Source organism: Gallus gallus, chromosome 7 (genome assembly GCF_016699485.2).
Source record: "Gallus gallus isolate bGalGal1 chromosome 7, bGalGal1.mat.broiler.GRCg7b, whole genome shotgun sequence".
Classification (NCBI taxonomy): domain Eukaryota; kingdom Metazoa; phylum Chordata; class Aves; order Galliformes; family Phasianidae; genus Gallus; species Gallus gallus.
In genome coordinates, this window is record NC_052538.1 from 35511405 (window position 1) to 35527050 (window position 15646).

Here is a 15646-nt window from a genome sequence, read left to right on the forward strand (position 1 = left end):
TGCAGACATTCTTTGATTGTGATACTCTTTAATGGCAATTCTTAATTGTTGACATTAAAAAATATGCTGAGCTGAGCATAGAGAGGAATTCTGGCTACAGTGCAGACGTTACTTCCTATTCTCAAAAAATTAAGCATAACGGGCACAGTGGCTTAATAACCTCTCTCAAGAACCATAGTTCAATCCCAAGTGCCATCAGAAAGGTTAGATATTTAAATCTTGGCAAATAGGCAGTTTATGAATTTCAGTGCACATGGGCAACTTCGTCAAGTCTTGAGACAATGGAAAAATTGGAAACGAACTCCTCCTAAGTGCAAGCAAAGACATCAACTCGGATACGCTTCTTCCAACACGTGGACTCAGTTAATATTAATCATCAAAGCAGTATGATCCAGAGATTCAGTTCACCATTCTGGACATGTAGAAAGGAGCCCAGCCATGCTTTGGAGAGTGGAAGGAAAGTAAGGATCTGGAAACCAAGACTGGAGCACTGACCGGCCTCCTTCCTGCTTTATTCTCACCTTGCCTCCTGAAGTTTAATCTTCTATCTTCTTATTTTTTATTCTCATTTAGTCAGCTGTTATTTCACTGCTAAACCCTTCTTACTTACTTCTGCTGCATCCTTGCTATACTTTATATTTTAACAATACTTCATTAAAAATATTAGCTGAAGTTTTGTATTTTATTTTAGTAATGCAGTTCAGTTGAGTGAGAACACCTCCAGCAAGATACCCCCAGTGTCTTCGCCTGCTTCCCCAACACCACCACTGCACAAGGAGCTGTGTCCCAGCAACACGCATAGAGATGTGCTGCTGTTGGACAGGAGGGGCATTAATATGCAAAGCAGCGGGCCAAACCAAACAGCATCTGCAGGAAAACATACCACAGAACCAAACTGCCTGAATACCCATATTAACATAGGGAATTAAGTAGCTCTTCAAATGAATTTACAGTGCAGTAAGTTCTATAATATGCAGCAGACATCACATTTCTCTTTTTCCTCTCCAGTATCAGAGTTTACTTCCACTTGGACTGTGACAGAGAAGAAGCTCCATTTACAGCCCTTCATGTGGAGGACCTGCAAATTGTTTCAGATACACATGATTCTACTTTTCTCTCTCTTTCTCACTGCTACGGATAAAAACCCGAATTAACGTTACCTGCTATCACTGCCAACTTCATGAGCTGCTCGCTAAGTTAAAGTTCCATTCAGGTTATTAGTCTTGCTTTGAAAAAACGAAAGTTTTCAGATCATGCTATATAAATATCCCATGTCTGAATTAATCTACAAAGTTTGTTAGAAATGAAGGTCAGGACTTGATTTTGCAGCAATTAGAATCATTGATATTTTCATGGTATCAGCCTCCTTTTCCTGATTATCAACTTCCATGGTGCTAACACCTAAAAAGTTTGCCCCTCTGACCCTGCTTGAGTTTAGATGTGGATACTGTAATGTCGAGAATATGTTTCTGCATTACTTTTTGTAAGTCTAAGGAAATTTGTTTTAGAAAACATCATGACGAACAGAAAATATGTATGCAGAAATATATAATTTTACATATTTTAATTAAATACTTTAACCAAGTAAAATACCAATCTGGATTCTGCCTTCTCCAACCTTTGCCTCAACACTTAATGCAATTTATTAACGGTGTTCTGACCTACAAGGTAACTAACTAGGAGATCAACTTCCAGCACCAAATGCCTCCAATAAGCTTGCCAGTATTCAGCTATTTTCTGAGAGCAAGGACGGGTCAGCCTGCTAGTGGGAAGCCTGAAAAGAAATGTTCTCTTCAGAAATAAAGTTGTGATGGTCATCCAAGCAGGATCCAAAAGGTCCAGCCGGATCCAGGCTGAATGTGGCTCTGGGCAGCGTGGTCTGGTGGTTGGTGACCCTGCATAATAGCAGGGGGTTGGAACTGGATGAGCAAAAAAGTAGGAAAGTAGGAGTAACATGGTCATCAAATACTTAGGTTTAAAAGGAAGACAGTTCCCTACCGTCAGAACAAACAGCATCACAGTAAGGGCCAATTCAACGGAGAGAGTTAGTAGATTTTACAACAGTTATGTGATTTGGCAGCCTGAAATAGCAGCGGACTGGACATTACAGTCCTTCTCTGCCTGTATCCTTATGAGTAGCATCACAGTGCAAACACACCTCCATCGTATTTGTGAAGAAAAGATGTGCAGGAAGAGATTCAGATTAATCAAAACCAGCTTTAGTTGCCCAAATCTCCCTCCTCCGAAACTCATTCTACCTTTGCAACAAATAATACAGGAGGCAGCAGCCTTCTCCATCATGCAATCTTGAGTCGTTCTCTAAGTAGTTCAACCTCTGAATTAAATAAAACAAGGGTCCTGAGTTCCCTACCATAATAATCATCTTTGGCAGAGTTTCTTGAGCGAGACACTCTAACATACACACAGTCATACACACTTCATTGAACCTAATACCATACAATCCCTTCCCCTTGAGAGGAAACTGTAGGCATGTGATTTCTGTACACAGCAGTTTCCTTATGATCTCAAAATTACCAGAATTTTAAACAGAGGAGAAAAAAAAAAGAGAGAGAGTAAGATGGTAAGTGGGAATTTTCCATACGCCAGATGCTTAGGAAAAAGATAGAATGGCACAGCCTTATTTTTTTCTCCCTAATACACCTCAACTCTGACCTTCCTGAAAACTTGGACCTCCTGGGTAATATGGTAATTTAATGTGAGCGCTTATATGCTGATTTCTATGGAGTGGGTTGGCTTTGTGAAATACGACGTGGTTTACTTTTAAATAGAGCTCAGCTGAGACTGGAATGGAAGTGGAAACAGGCTTCCAATGGAGAGAGATAAATGCCTAATTTACTGTCCCACTTAATCCAGCACTTTTTCCTTAAGTCATTATCTCCTATTCCTCATTACTGTGGCGGCGCAGTCATGAAAGACATGTGCAGTGAGACCATGATTTGAGTGCTTCTGTTTACAATAGCCACCATTTATCATTAAAAAAAAAAACACAGTATAGCCGAGCTGCCACATCCGAGACAAAAGATAAATAGGATAAGGCCCGCAGATCTGTGCTTCAGCCCAGGCTTACCTTTACCTGGAGAATATCACACACAACTTGAGCTGTAAAACCTGCTTCACAGAGCATCGTTTATAGTAACACTGATTACGCAGAAGGCAGGCAGTGCAAGCTGAGCATCAGAGAGCAGCTCTCACACATCTCTGCGTTTCTGGCCCTGGTGGTCAGCACACGGCCAGCAGCCGGGTGCCACAGAGCTCCACGTGCACCACCTCCCTGCACCTGCAGCCAGCTGCTGCCCAAGGCGGCCCCAGCACCAGCGCTCAGCAGCCCGACATCTCCATCCGTGCTCAGAGGCTGCACGGAGGCGGCAGAGCCTGCAGGCGCTCAGCGATGCTCAGCAGGGTCCCGGCCCCACAGAGCCCTGCGAGGCTGAGCCCAGCACCGCTGCACGGTGCAATGCTGCCTGACCCTGCGCTGCCGCTGGAGCAGCACTGGTGCGGCCACTCAGCCTTTGACACGTGTCCCCGTCTGTTCTCCGCACACGGCATGCAATCAGCGCAGCAGCCAGAGAAGGATACCGCGCCTCCTAACATTTCAAGTAGCCATATAAATTAAAATGTTCGCAAATTAAGAAAGAAAAAAAAAAAAAAAGGATCTATAAGTTCGGATTGCCTGAGGGTGACGGTAACTGACTTGTCATGTGCCCATTACATTTGGTATTCATTAAGGACAATGTCTTTTTAGTGCCTTAACAAACCCGCGCGGCCCCTACTCACCGCAGCGCACGCTGGGCCCTCTGATGGGGGGATCGGCTTTCCGTCACGGCGCGACTTAATTCGTGTCACATCACTTTCTTCTCTTTAGACATTTTAAAGGAGGGAAAGAAAAAAAAAAGAAAAAGAAAAAGGAAATAAGATTCGCTTCACAAACGGCTTTGCGGGATGACAGGTTGCGAGGCACAAATTGTTTAAACGCTGGGAAATGTGCGGAGGTGCCCTCCCCCCGTGAAAGCTGCCCAGAGGAGCTCGGCGACAACCTTCCACCCACCGGGGGTCGCAGGGGCACAGACAGGAGCCACACTTTATCACTTTCTGAAATGGCACAATCTCAAAATGCAAATGAGCTAGTTAATTTCTTGCAAGTTTCACATTAATTATTACTCTTTATCAGTTTAACTGTTAGTGTCAGATGTATGGTTATGGGGCTACTTGTCTACATATTTAGAACAGATGTTTCGAGAAATGTGGAGTGTAAATATTTATGGGTTAAAAGAAGAGACTTTGTAATTTAAAGAGCCCTATTAATGGTTCTCACCCTGCCTCCTTTCATGCTACCGAGAGCTACTTTTCCGTGGCTTCCTTTTGAGGATGCTCGAGCGCTTGGTATTTACATATGAACTGCCACGTGTAACGCCTGCTTACCCAGCCCACGATATCCAGCATTCAACACATGCAGGCCTGGAGGAGAACAAAAATTACTCATTTCTAAAGAGAGCTTTTGCTCTTTTTCTTTTTTTTTTTCGTTCTTAGGGTTTCAAATCTCTCTCCTTCTCTTTCCACCGAGGAGGTGCTCGGCACCTTTCCAAAGCCCAGCCAAAATATTTGAGCTGAGAAAATGACAAATGAAGACATCCAAAGTGAGCTCTCGCTTGGCAGCCCGGGCTGGCATTTCTCAGCTCACATAATCCTAACCCAGAGTAAGCGCTGCTCCTCCTGCCATCAGCCGGAGGGAATTGCAATGGATCGCAGAAGGGATCGGTGTTACCAGCCCTCCGCAGAGCCCCGGGCGCATTGATGAGAGCAGCCCTGGCACCTCCGGAGTGCTGGCGATGCTCTTCCCCCGTGCCCTCCCAACATCCCCCTGTTCTGCACATAATTACGCCTAACCTGTTTATCAAAAATTCATTACATGTAAATTTGATAGATAGTTCTCAATCTAGTAACGAAAGAGCTAAGTAAATTAACATCAAGCTCAGATTTGGTACAAATTACCTAATCATTCAAAGCTGATATGAAATGCAGAATGTGCGTTCCACAGAGCGCAGTGTGGTGTAGCTCAGCTCAGCAGGACTGGGCTGGCAGCGTGGCTGAGGTCAGAGCAAACCAGCAGCATCCCACCAGCCTGAGAGCCACCGACTGCTGCAGAGCCTGGCCCAGGGGGAACCATCTGGTGCTGATGGAATCAAACAGCTGTGGAATTGTTAAGGCTGGAAGAGACCTCTCGGATTCCCACGCCCAACCCCACCCACCCCCCAGTGCCCACATCCCTCAGTGCCACATCCCCACAGCTCTGGGACACCCCCAGGGATGGTGCCCTCCCCCCCCTCCCTGGGCAGCTGTGCCAGTGCTTGAGCATGACACTGTAAATACTGACTACTGGTTGAAAACCAAGCAGAGGAGCAAAGAGATGCTTTGCTGCTGTGCCTTCACCACCAGCTGGGGCAAAGCACTCGTGCAGAACTCATCCACAGACTCTCACTCTACGGCCCTCCTGCAAACTGTTGTAGAGTTTCTCAAATTCATTGATGTTTTGATCAAATACACTGAGTCAGCACTTTAAAATGCTGCTTTCCTTTCTTCCTGCTCTGGATTTGAGGTTGTTTTTTGTTTGTTTAATGAGGCAGCAAAATAGAGAACCAAACTCTCAAGGAAGTTTGGAGTTTCTAGCTTCAAATCCTTTCTTCTGTAACTCTATAAACAGCACTGAGAGAATATAGCATTGAATCACAGAATGGCCTGGGTTGAAAAGGCCCACAGTGCTCATCCAGTTCCAACCCCCTGCTATGTGCAGGGTCGCCAACCAGCAGCCCAGGCTGCCCAGAGCCACATCCAGCCTGGCCTTGAATGCCTGCAGGGATGGGGCATCCACAGCCTCCTTGGGCAACCTGTTCAGTGCGTCACCACCCTCTGGGGGAAAATTCCATGCATCTCAAAACCCATTATTAAGGACTATTTCTTTTTGCCTGGAATCTGATTTCCTTGTGATTTGCCTTCCTAGCAAAAAGTACAGGCAAACAGCAAGGCATGGAGCCCTCTGCATCACTCACAGAGCAGATGCCAGCCCAGGACCTGTATCTCATGGTACTGAGATGCCCACACACTGCCTGTGCTGAAATGCTGCCCTCCACACTTCCCCTAGCAAGCTCTCAAAATGTCCTACATCTAGCAAGTTTAGACAATCCTAAGTAGTACCAGAACCAGAACTTTGCACTAACTTCTAATTTCTTTCCATGGCACAGGATCTTTGCCACTCTTTTGATAACCTCAATACATCAACAACGGTAGGACAACATTAAATTTAAAGACATTTTTAAATGCCTAAATGCAACAAGTTCAGTTCATCACAATTAAGAGTCACTTTGAACCGTTTGTTAATGCAAAAGCCTAACAAATTTCAGAGCAGAGTATCTTCATTTGATTTAATTGTTAGCACTTCTTTAGTCCTCCAACAGTTTGAAGCTCACAGCTGTAAGTACTATGCAAGTGCTCAGCTGCTACGTCAATCGACATGTTGTAAAATGATTAAATGAATAAATATTCGGCTATATGTATAAATGACCTATCCTAGGGGACAAGGGCCATTATTCACCAAGCATAATGCATCTCAAGGAAAGCAATGAAATTAATCAGAGGTCTGGGAAACCTGACATATGAGGAAAGATTAGAAGAGTTGGGGCTGTTTATCCTAAAAAAAAGAGCAGTTAGTAGAGGACACAATAACAATTTTCAAGTTTGTTGACAGTGTGTAGCAAAGATGGAAGGAAAATAGTTTTTTTTTTCACGTTAATGGTGAACTGAGCAAAAAACTCAGGGATTTAAATTGCAGTGAGGGAGATTCAAGTCCTGTCGTAGGGGAAAAATGAATAGGGGAGTGTAAAGAACTGGAATAGGTTTCTTGGGGAATTTCTAACACGAGAGAGTAGGAACGTGCATGCATTGTCAGCAGTGAGATGGGTAAGGTGAACCGTGCGGGGAACACAGCCCTGATGACATCCCCTGGTGCTTTTCCAGCCAGGTTTTCCTGTGAGCCACACAAAAGCTCATTCTATTGGAGAGGAGTAGAATGTCTTGCTAATTGAATGTCAAAGCAATTAAAGTGGGTATAGACTTCTCTCAACATTATCTTGACTTGATAAAATAAAGTTGTTTTGACAATGCACACTGACAATCCCTGATTTTCAACTGCAGCTATTTTTCTTGAGGCAAGACATTGAAAACGTTGAGGCTTCAGACTGAATTTTCAAAACATATGCAGAAACATTATTTTCAGAATATGCCTATTAAACAAAACTAATCCGTGATTTTCAAGGTACTCCCAGGTCTTTGTAACCCAAAGCTCTCCTCCCTCTCGCCATCCCCACACTCACCACCCGCCTACTACGTGGAAAGCATTCCTAATACAGCTTCCTAGATCCGCCTTCCAGACACGCTCGAGTTGATGGACCAGCCTGCATGATGATCCATACAGTACTTAGCATTAAAATTCAGATACCTCTTCGTTCGCTCATACTCTCACATTCACTCGTATTTTAACAGCACGTGCTTTATGCATAAAGACACGACATTCAGTAAACATCATTTCATCAGTACTTGCATTTTTCCTTTCTTGTCATCTTCCACTCACACCCTGCTCAGTTCCACCTTTATCCTGGTGGCACTGCCACTCCTGGTTTGGAAGGCAGCTCACCAACATGGAACCTGGTCAGGGAGACTCCTGAGCAAAGCAAAAGGGAAGAGGAAATTGCATTCCAACAGCTCCGCCTCCCCATGGAGCATAAGGAAGCACTCAGAGCCCACCTCAGCTGGGCCTGATTCCTGAAGACAGCTGCCAGGCCCAGCCTCAAGCAAAGCACAGGAATGGCTGTCCTGGTTCCTATCACAGAGCCATTGACCTCAGGGAGGAGTTCGAGCACAGAGCAAACACCCAGTGGTATTTCCCCAGAACACTTCCCAGCAATGTGACTATTTGCAGCTCTGGAATTTCCTGATGCAGAGATCACAGCTTTGTATTTAATAGCCTTCTCTCTTGTCAAAGATGCTGCTCAGCTGCCATTTGAACCCGTGCAAACCTGGCATCAAGCAGTGCACAGGTCACTACCTCAGGTGCAAGGGGAGAGCTTCTTTGTGTTCGCCCGCTCAGAGCCTTCTGCAAGCTGTTTGCCCTCTGCTTCTTGCACGGGGAAATACATGGGAACCCCAGACTACATTTCAGTGATTTTCTGAATGAGAGCACTGGACTTCAGTTGTTTTGTCTCCTCTTTTCAAAATCTTAATTATTCTATGCAAAGAAACACCCACAGAAGAACCTGTGTCCTTGCAACAAACTCTGCAGTAGAGCTTCCCACCTCCATCAGCAGTGTGGTTATCCAGGATGCCTTGATTTGCCCATCACCACCATCATACAAGTATTTCCATATCTAAGAGATAACCTCCAAAAAGCACTGGCATGAAGGAGAGTGTGTGCAGAAGAAATGATGATGCTAGGATGCATCCTTCACATTTCTATTAAAAATAAAAGAGAAAGGAAAAATCTCTCCAGGAAGGCTTCTGTTTGCCAGTGATGTTTAAGGTCCCCTCTAACCCAACCATCCCATGCTTCTATGATTCTGTGATTGTATGGAAAAGGTTGGGCAGAGTCTGCTAAGAACTGGATTTCCCCAGTAGCAAATAATTTGTCTGACACAAGATGCAGAAGTGCTTGGTAAGTTACTTACAAAGAATAATTGGCCAGTTCTGTTAAGTAGGGGCAGTTATGAATGCTGCTATCAGTCTTTGACCTTTACAGATCATCCAGAGCTCTGGCTGCACACCTTTCCACAGCACGGCCTATGTGAGATAAAAAATGAATGCATTTATTTATTGTCATGCTTTTTTCCTGTCCTTTGCATAACTAGTGTATGAAATGCAGCTCACTCTTCCCAATGTCTGCACTCCCTGAGCTCTTTCTCCATTGCCCGATAGCACAGGTCTCAGCATCGCAAAGGAAACTCACCCAATGCTTTACTGCATTCCTGCCCTGCTCTGCCTCACACTTCCATCACCTAAAAGTAATTTCAAACAACAATCAGGAGGAACAGCCACATTTGTGCAAGCAGTTCACAGAAAAGTGTCAAACACTGGTTCTGTATGTGGCCACCTGCAGGCCTTCAATGCTTCAGACCAGGCATTGCTTCATACAGCATAATTTAAGAAGGATAGAAGGAAGGGAGGAAGGAAGGGAGGAAGGGAGGGAGGAAGAATAAGAAGCACAAACCCACGGCCTAAGTTTAAAGTTACACCTGTGTGACGCTCTGTTTTAACAAAGGTTTCATCCCAACCTCCAGCCTGCTTTCCATCCCTTCCTTTCCCGAGCTGTACAACACGCAACAAAACGCCTCTCGGTGCGTCCTGCTCCACCTCCATGGCGCACACCAACCCACAGCCACCAGAGGAGACCGCCATGCTTGGATCTCTCTCACCCACACTTTGACAAATCCAGGGCGGCTGCACAGATATTAAAGGTATTGGTCCAGATTTACACCAGAGCAAATGAGCTCGCAGCCTGACCTTTTAGCTCCTTCCTTTCAGACCTCCTAATGGTTTTTTTAATAGAAAAGATAAAGTATTTGTAAGACAAAGGAAATCCCTCAAATACCATGTAAATTCCCCTTCTAATTTGCCCAGATTCATTTTCAAATTCTCTTTTTACAAAAAAAAACAAAAACAAAAACAAAAAAAAAACCCCAACCTGCAAATAGAAGCTGGGGGCACCTTCCCATGGACTCCCCTATGTGCTGCAACTCCCTCCCCTCCCTCTGCTTCTCAGCCAGTTCCATAAAATACAGCACTGTTTCTTTACTTCGCACACTTTCCCCATCCTTAACTTGGCTTTTAACTCAGCGTTCCCCAAAGCTCCCAAGGTTTGCTGATTCTCACTGACTTATTCACTTCGTTAGAAGTGCACTACGCAGATGAGTATCGCTGTAGATTCACTGTGCCTTGTAGAGCTAGGAGCAAGCACAGCTCTTCTGAAGGGAGCGAACGATAACGATAAAAATACTTTTGTTCTTTGCCACACACAAAGTGCTTCTGCTGAAATCAGAAAGTCCCACTTTCATTTGTGCCATTTTTTAAAACCGAGTAATTACAGCGAAGCAGCATTGCTAACTTTTGAGTCATCAGCAGCACAAATAAAGCTTTCATGAATTGCAATAATTTCTCATCAAGGCTTCCCCACAGAGAAAAAAACAAATTAACACAGTGCCACGTATCAAAGGCTGGGGATCTGGTACAGAGCGTTTTAAGGAATGAAAAAGGCTGCAGAAAACAGAAGCAGAAAAGCAGCAATGGGCCGGAGTGAAATGGAGACGTGTCTCTCCTATCCCAGACTGCAGCCTTCTCACTGAGAGAGCTGAGAAGTGATACCCATGGGCAGCCTGCTGCTAACCTGCTCTTCTCTTCACCTTGAGGGAGATCCCTCCGCCTTTTGCAACGCCAAAGAAGAAATTGGAGCCCTGCCTCTTTTCCCAAACCCTGGAAGTAGGGTAGAGTTTTAATTACAAAGTCACAGACCGGCCGAGGTCAGAGGGGACCTCGGGTCCACAGACCCACCTGTTCCACTGGGGCCACCTGCACTGGCTGTCCCAGACCATGAACAGGTGGCTGTTGGAGATCTCCAAGGAGGAGACCCCCCCCAGTGGCTCTGTGCTACCCATATCAGAGCAGGAGATTCTCCGTTTCTACATACACAAAACTAAATCCAATTTACTGCAACGCAACCCACCCTTGTCCTATGACCCGGACAGGAAAGGGTGGCTCTCCCAGATGATCAAGCTGCATGGACCTCAGTTTAATTAAAAGTCTGCAGGAGTCCTCGATTCACAGTCACACCCTTTGGTGTTTTTGCTGCACCTCTGTGATGAATCTGAATTATATTTAGGAATAAATTTTTACACGATTGCAACAGAATGATGTTTCCCCTCATCACAGGCCTGTCTTACTGCACGGTCTTGGTTGTAACTCATTGGCACACCAATCACTTTGCATTGCCCCCAGTCTTCTGGAAGCACCAGGACTGTCCCTTAACAGCAATGTCAACACAGCAAAGGCAACGGCAGCAACTCACAACCTACAGACTGAGCACTGCTGCACAGTTTACTTTCGGGCCATCCTCTATCTGCTGCATAAAGCACTTAATTCTTTCATGTGCAGTATTACTGTCCTAATAATGAAGCTTTCCAAATTCCAGGACCCATTTTGCTGGGAAAGGCTGGAACACCTCAGGTGTCTGCATGCACTGAAGTAAATCACTTGTGAGCCAATACCCGATTACTGAATCTTTCATAGGGAATGCAGTCAGTACTTTTCCTACTACAACCTTATTTTCCTTCCTCCTCTTAAAATACAGTGTGGCCATTAAGGATTATAGGGCAGAGAATGGATTTTATTAAATATTAAATTTTCTACAGTATATGTAATTTGGAGTTTGTCAGATCTGAGTCTCAGTAAGTTACGAGCTCAAAATTTGTAGACTCGAATAGATTATATATTTTATTGGGTCTCCACTGGGCAGCATCCATCATGCACTTCCTTTTACCTCTGCCAGTAAGTAACAATTAAGGTGAATTTATGACAACAGGCCTTGTAATGGATACACACAAAAGTTTACGAACACTTACAGTATTACACCAGCAACCCACCAGCACCAACTGCGTGCAGCAGAGCACGTGGAGCTCTTCCCAAACACCTCTGGAAGTGGCACACTTCTTTTTCCGAGTTATGCCGCAATTTAAACCCAGTAGGGATCAATTCTGAAGAGAAGAACAAATGGGAGTTTTTAAGTAAGGAAATTAATAATAGGAGTTGAGGTGATGGGTTGGGGCAAGCGAGTGTGGGAGCCCCAGAGCCAGCTCCACTGATCTCAGCTGCGACTCAGCACCAAAGAGATTTGGGTCCTGAAGGAGACTTTTGGCCATGCCCCAAACTCCGCAGCTCTACAGTCTAAGATGTCCTTATCTATAAACAGCACTTTGAAAATGTGAGGGTAAAAAAACCAACCCACAACTTTCATGTCCTTAGAAATGAAACCTCTTTCTGAATGCTTTGCCAGGTTACCTACAAAATGTCAGTTCTGCTAGGGATGATGGTTGCAAAAAAGAAAATCAAGATCATTTACATCTATTTAATGCCTCAACCACAGCCCAGAACCCAAAGTCACTGAGTTACTTCTTTATTTACTGCCATTATGAGGTGTGAACATGAAAAGGTCTCTCTCTTCCTCATGAACCTGAACAACCAGAGGGAGTAATCCAAAATCCACGAGAGGAAAAGAATTCCTCAAAGTGACTCTGTCTGTGCATCCTTGGAGGATCTCAGGTACCTAATCTCAAAGCAAAACAGGTAATTAGCAATTTCAGCACTCAGACATTTCGTGATTTCTCTGAGTGATGCAGCACACAGCCACATCAGAAACGCTCCCATTTGTCACCGGAATGGACCCTGCTGCAGCAGAGCAGGGAGCTGTGCTTTGTCAATGACAAGCAACAGATAGCACCGCTGCGCAATGTTGCACTTGGGGTACATGTGCTGGTTACCTATCTGCTTCCATGGGTATTTTGTAGAACTTGGGGCCAGTTAGTGCAGTTAATGCAGAGGAGCAGGCTTTGCAGCACTGTGGCAGCAGGAGATACTGAGCAAGTAATCACCTACAGTGGGGAGTGTGGTAAGTAAAGGAGCTGACTTGCAGTACTCCATCTGGGGAAAAATGGAACACATTGTCAGAAGTGGATAAAAAGGAATTCACTTTGATTTACTTCACCTCTTTAGTGATGTGAAATAGCGATACTACGAGTCAACAACACTTTCATTATTTGAGAGAGATTTTTCAATAGGCTGCAGAAATTAAGTTAACTACAAGTTACCCAAGGAGGCTGTGGATGCCCCATCCCTGCAGGCATTCAAGGCCAGGCTGGATGTGGCTCTGGGCAGCCTGGGCTGCTGGTTGGCGACCCTGCACATAGCAGGGGGTTGGAACTGGATGAGCACTGTGGGCCTTTTCAACCCAGGCCATTCTGTGATTCTATGTCTAAAATTTCAAAGGTGAATTGAATATCGAATTATAAAATAAAAATAAATGAGTAATGGGAGTTTGCAAGGGTCACAGTGTGTGGTGTCACAGTGTGTGGTGTCACAGTGTGTGGTGCCAGCTGGGGGGCAAACAGCCCCATTGCGACCCAGGGGTGGAGTCCCACAGCCACCAAAACGGAGGGGTGGGCTTTTGTGAGCCGACGAGTAGGAGAGAAACACAACAACAAGCAGAACAATCTGAACTATTCTTAATTACGGAGCAGTCGTATTTATCCTGAGTCCTTCAATACTTTTGAATAAGGAAATTTTTGCACTACGAGATGCGGATCGACCCTCAAATCTCTGTGGAGAAGGAGAGAGTCATTACCGATTCTAATGCACTTGTGTGCGTCTACTGTATGCTCAAGTGTCTCTTTCTGTAGGGCTGTGAGAATTGCACACGTTTACACACGCACACGGCTAGAAAGGAAAGCCACAACAAATACAGCATGCACACACGTAGCCAGAAAGCCTCAGTCGTATTCCCAGCCAGAAGCTTCAGCACATTCACCGCTGGGGAATAAAGAACTTCTGCTCGAAGATAAGCCGAAGTGGTTTTCATCATCAAACAGATGAAATGAGCACAGGAAGGTGTCACCGTTTCTCTTTTTCTTTCCCATCCCTACTTCTTTCCACATCCACCCCAGCTGTTGCTGGTACCGCAGACAGTGACACAGACAGGGAAGGGACATGACATACATAAAGCAAACAGAAGCCGAACAAAACACGAGGCGACGGCATTTACAACCCAGCTGACAAAAGCAGTCGCTTCCCTTTAAATAACGTGGCAGGCAGCAAAAATATAGTAATTACGAGAACTTCGTTTTCATTAACTAACAAACCAAGGAAAACAATTTAAGTATCTGAATGTCATTTTTCAAATGAAAATAAACGGTAAACATTTGAATAACATCACAGCAGGGATAATATACCTAAGGAAACCTATTGAAATATGCTGGCGAATTCAGCCTCTTTTATCACATTAAAACTGCAATTGACTGTAAACCTCCTACCACTCTCCGCTGAGACTTTAATTGTAAAGATTCCTGTTACATATCATATTAGAATTTAGTTAAAATTGTAGAACGCATTATTTCCAATCAGACAGCCAACCATCACTCACAAAGATTTTTAAAAAGGTGATTAATAATTCATCTCAGATAAGGAAAAGATCTATATTTATACCATCTTCTCAGCCACCATAAACTACCTGACAATTGTTCAGTAATGATGCCCAGTAAATTCTTTAAAATGGTAATTTGTCATTCTGTCACTTCATTTGTGACCTAAAATTCCTCACTTGAGGCATCATCAAATAAATTAATCACTTTCCAGGATCCATTTCTCTGTTCTGCACGTTATTATACCCAGGCTCTCTTGTGTTTCTCTTCATTTACATATATTTAATGGCTCAGCAGTGGTTCACTATGGCACATAACGCACACATCTCATTACAGGTGAAATATTCTAACTGCCACTATCACTGGGAAAGAAAATAACTCTCCCAATTTAATTTTCCTGATGTAACAAAACCATGATTCTTCACTATGAAATGTTGATGCCATCCATCAGTCACAATCAATAAAATCATCATAGAAGTACGCCTTCTTTAGCATCATTCCTTCAAACCGGTATTATTTGAGGGAGGTAATTAAACTCATAATATGTAATGAATGTAAATGAAGAAAAAACCCTCGTGTTCTCCCTCTAACTATGCTTATTTTACTGCTTTGATTTAAAGTATTTTTACATCTTACAATCTACGAAAGGCACAAAGCCCTGAAGGAAAGGCATCAGAAGTACAGTAAGCATCAATCAATACGTATAATGACTAATTAAAAAGGAACATATTTTAACATTAAAAAAAAAAAAACACCAAATGCTATTATTTATGGATTTTTCACTTAAAATGATGCATTCCCTCTGGACTAATATATTTGCTGTCTCCCTGAAGTATAGATTGCCATACATGAGTTTCAGATACTGTTGCTTGCATGTGTCAAAAAACAAAGTGATTTTATGGGCTTTGGGTCCACCACCATTATTTAAAAGCTGCACATGTATAAATGCATACATGCAATCTGCCCTAATACTGGAGAGAAAGCCTTCATAATTTCAGCCTTTCATATATATGCCTGTGCTCATATCAGTCAAAGGAGAGAGCAGCCTCTTAGAAAAGATAACTTTTAAACACACTGGAAGAAGTCCACAAAAACAAGGTACTTTTGGTAACTTCGTTTGCAGCTTTGCACTACAGAAGGGTCCAGAATACTCAGAAAAAGCATTCCAGACCATCCTTCATACTCAGTGTTGATCTGCACGCTACTAAACTTCGGGTTATTGGTAACCCGACAGTTAGGACTTGTTGAGTAGCACCTGCACACCGCTGGTGATGCTCCTCTCCCTTTTGCCCAGTCTGGCACTTCCCAACACACTCATGTGCTGAGGCCACCAAACCACAGCAGGAGCTTTGGTCACAGTTTGTCTTCGACTGCTTCATTTCATTTAATGTACAAACATTTAT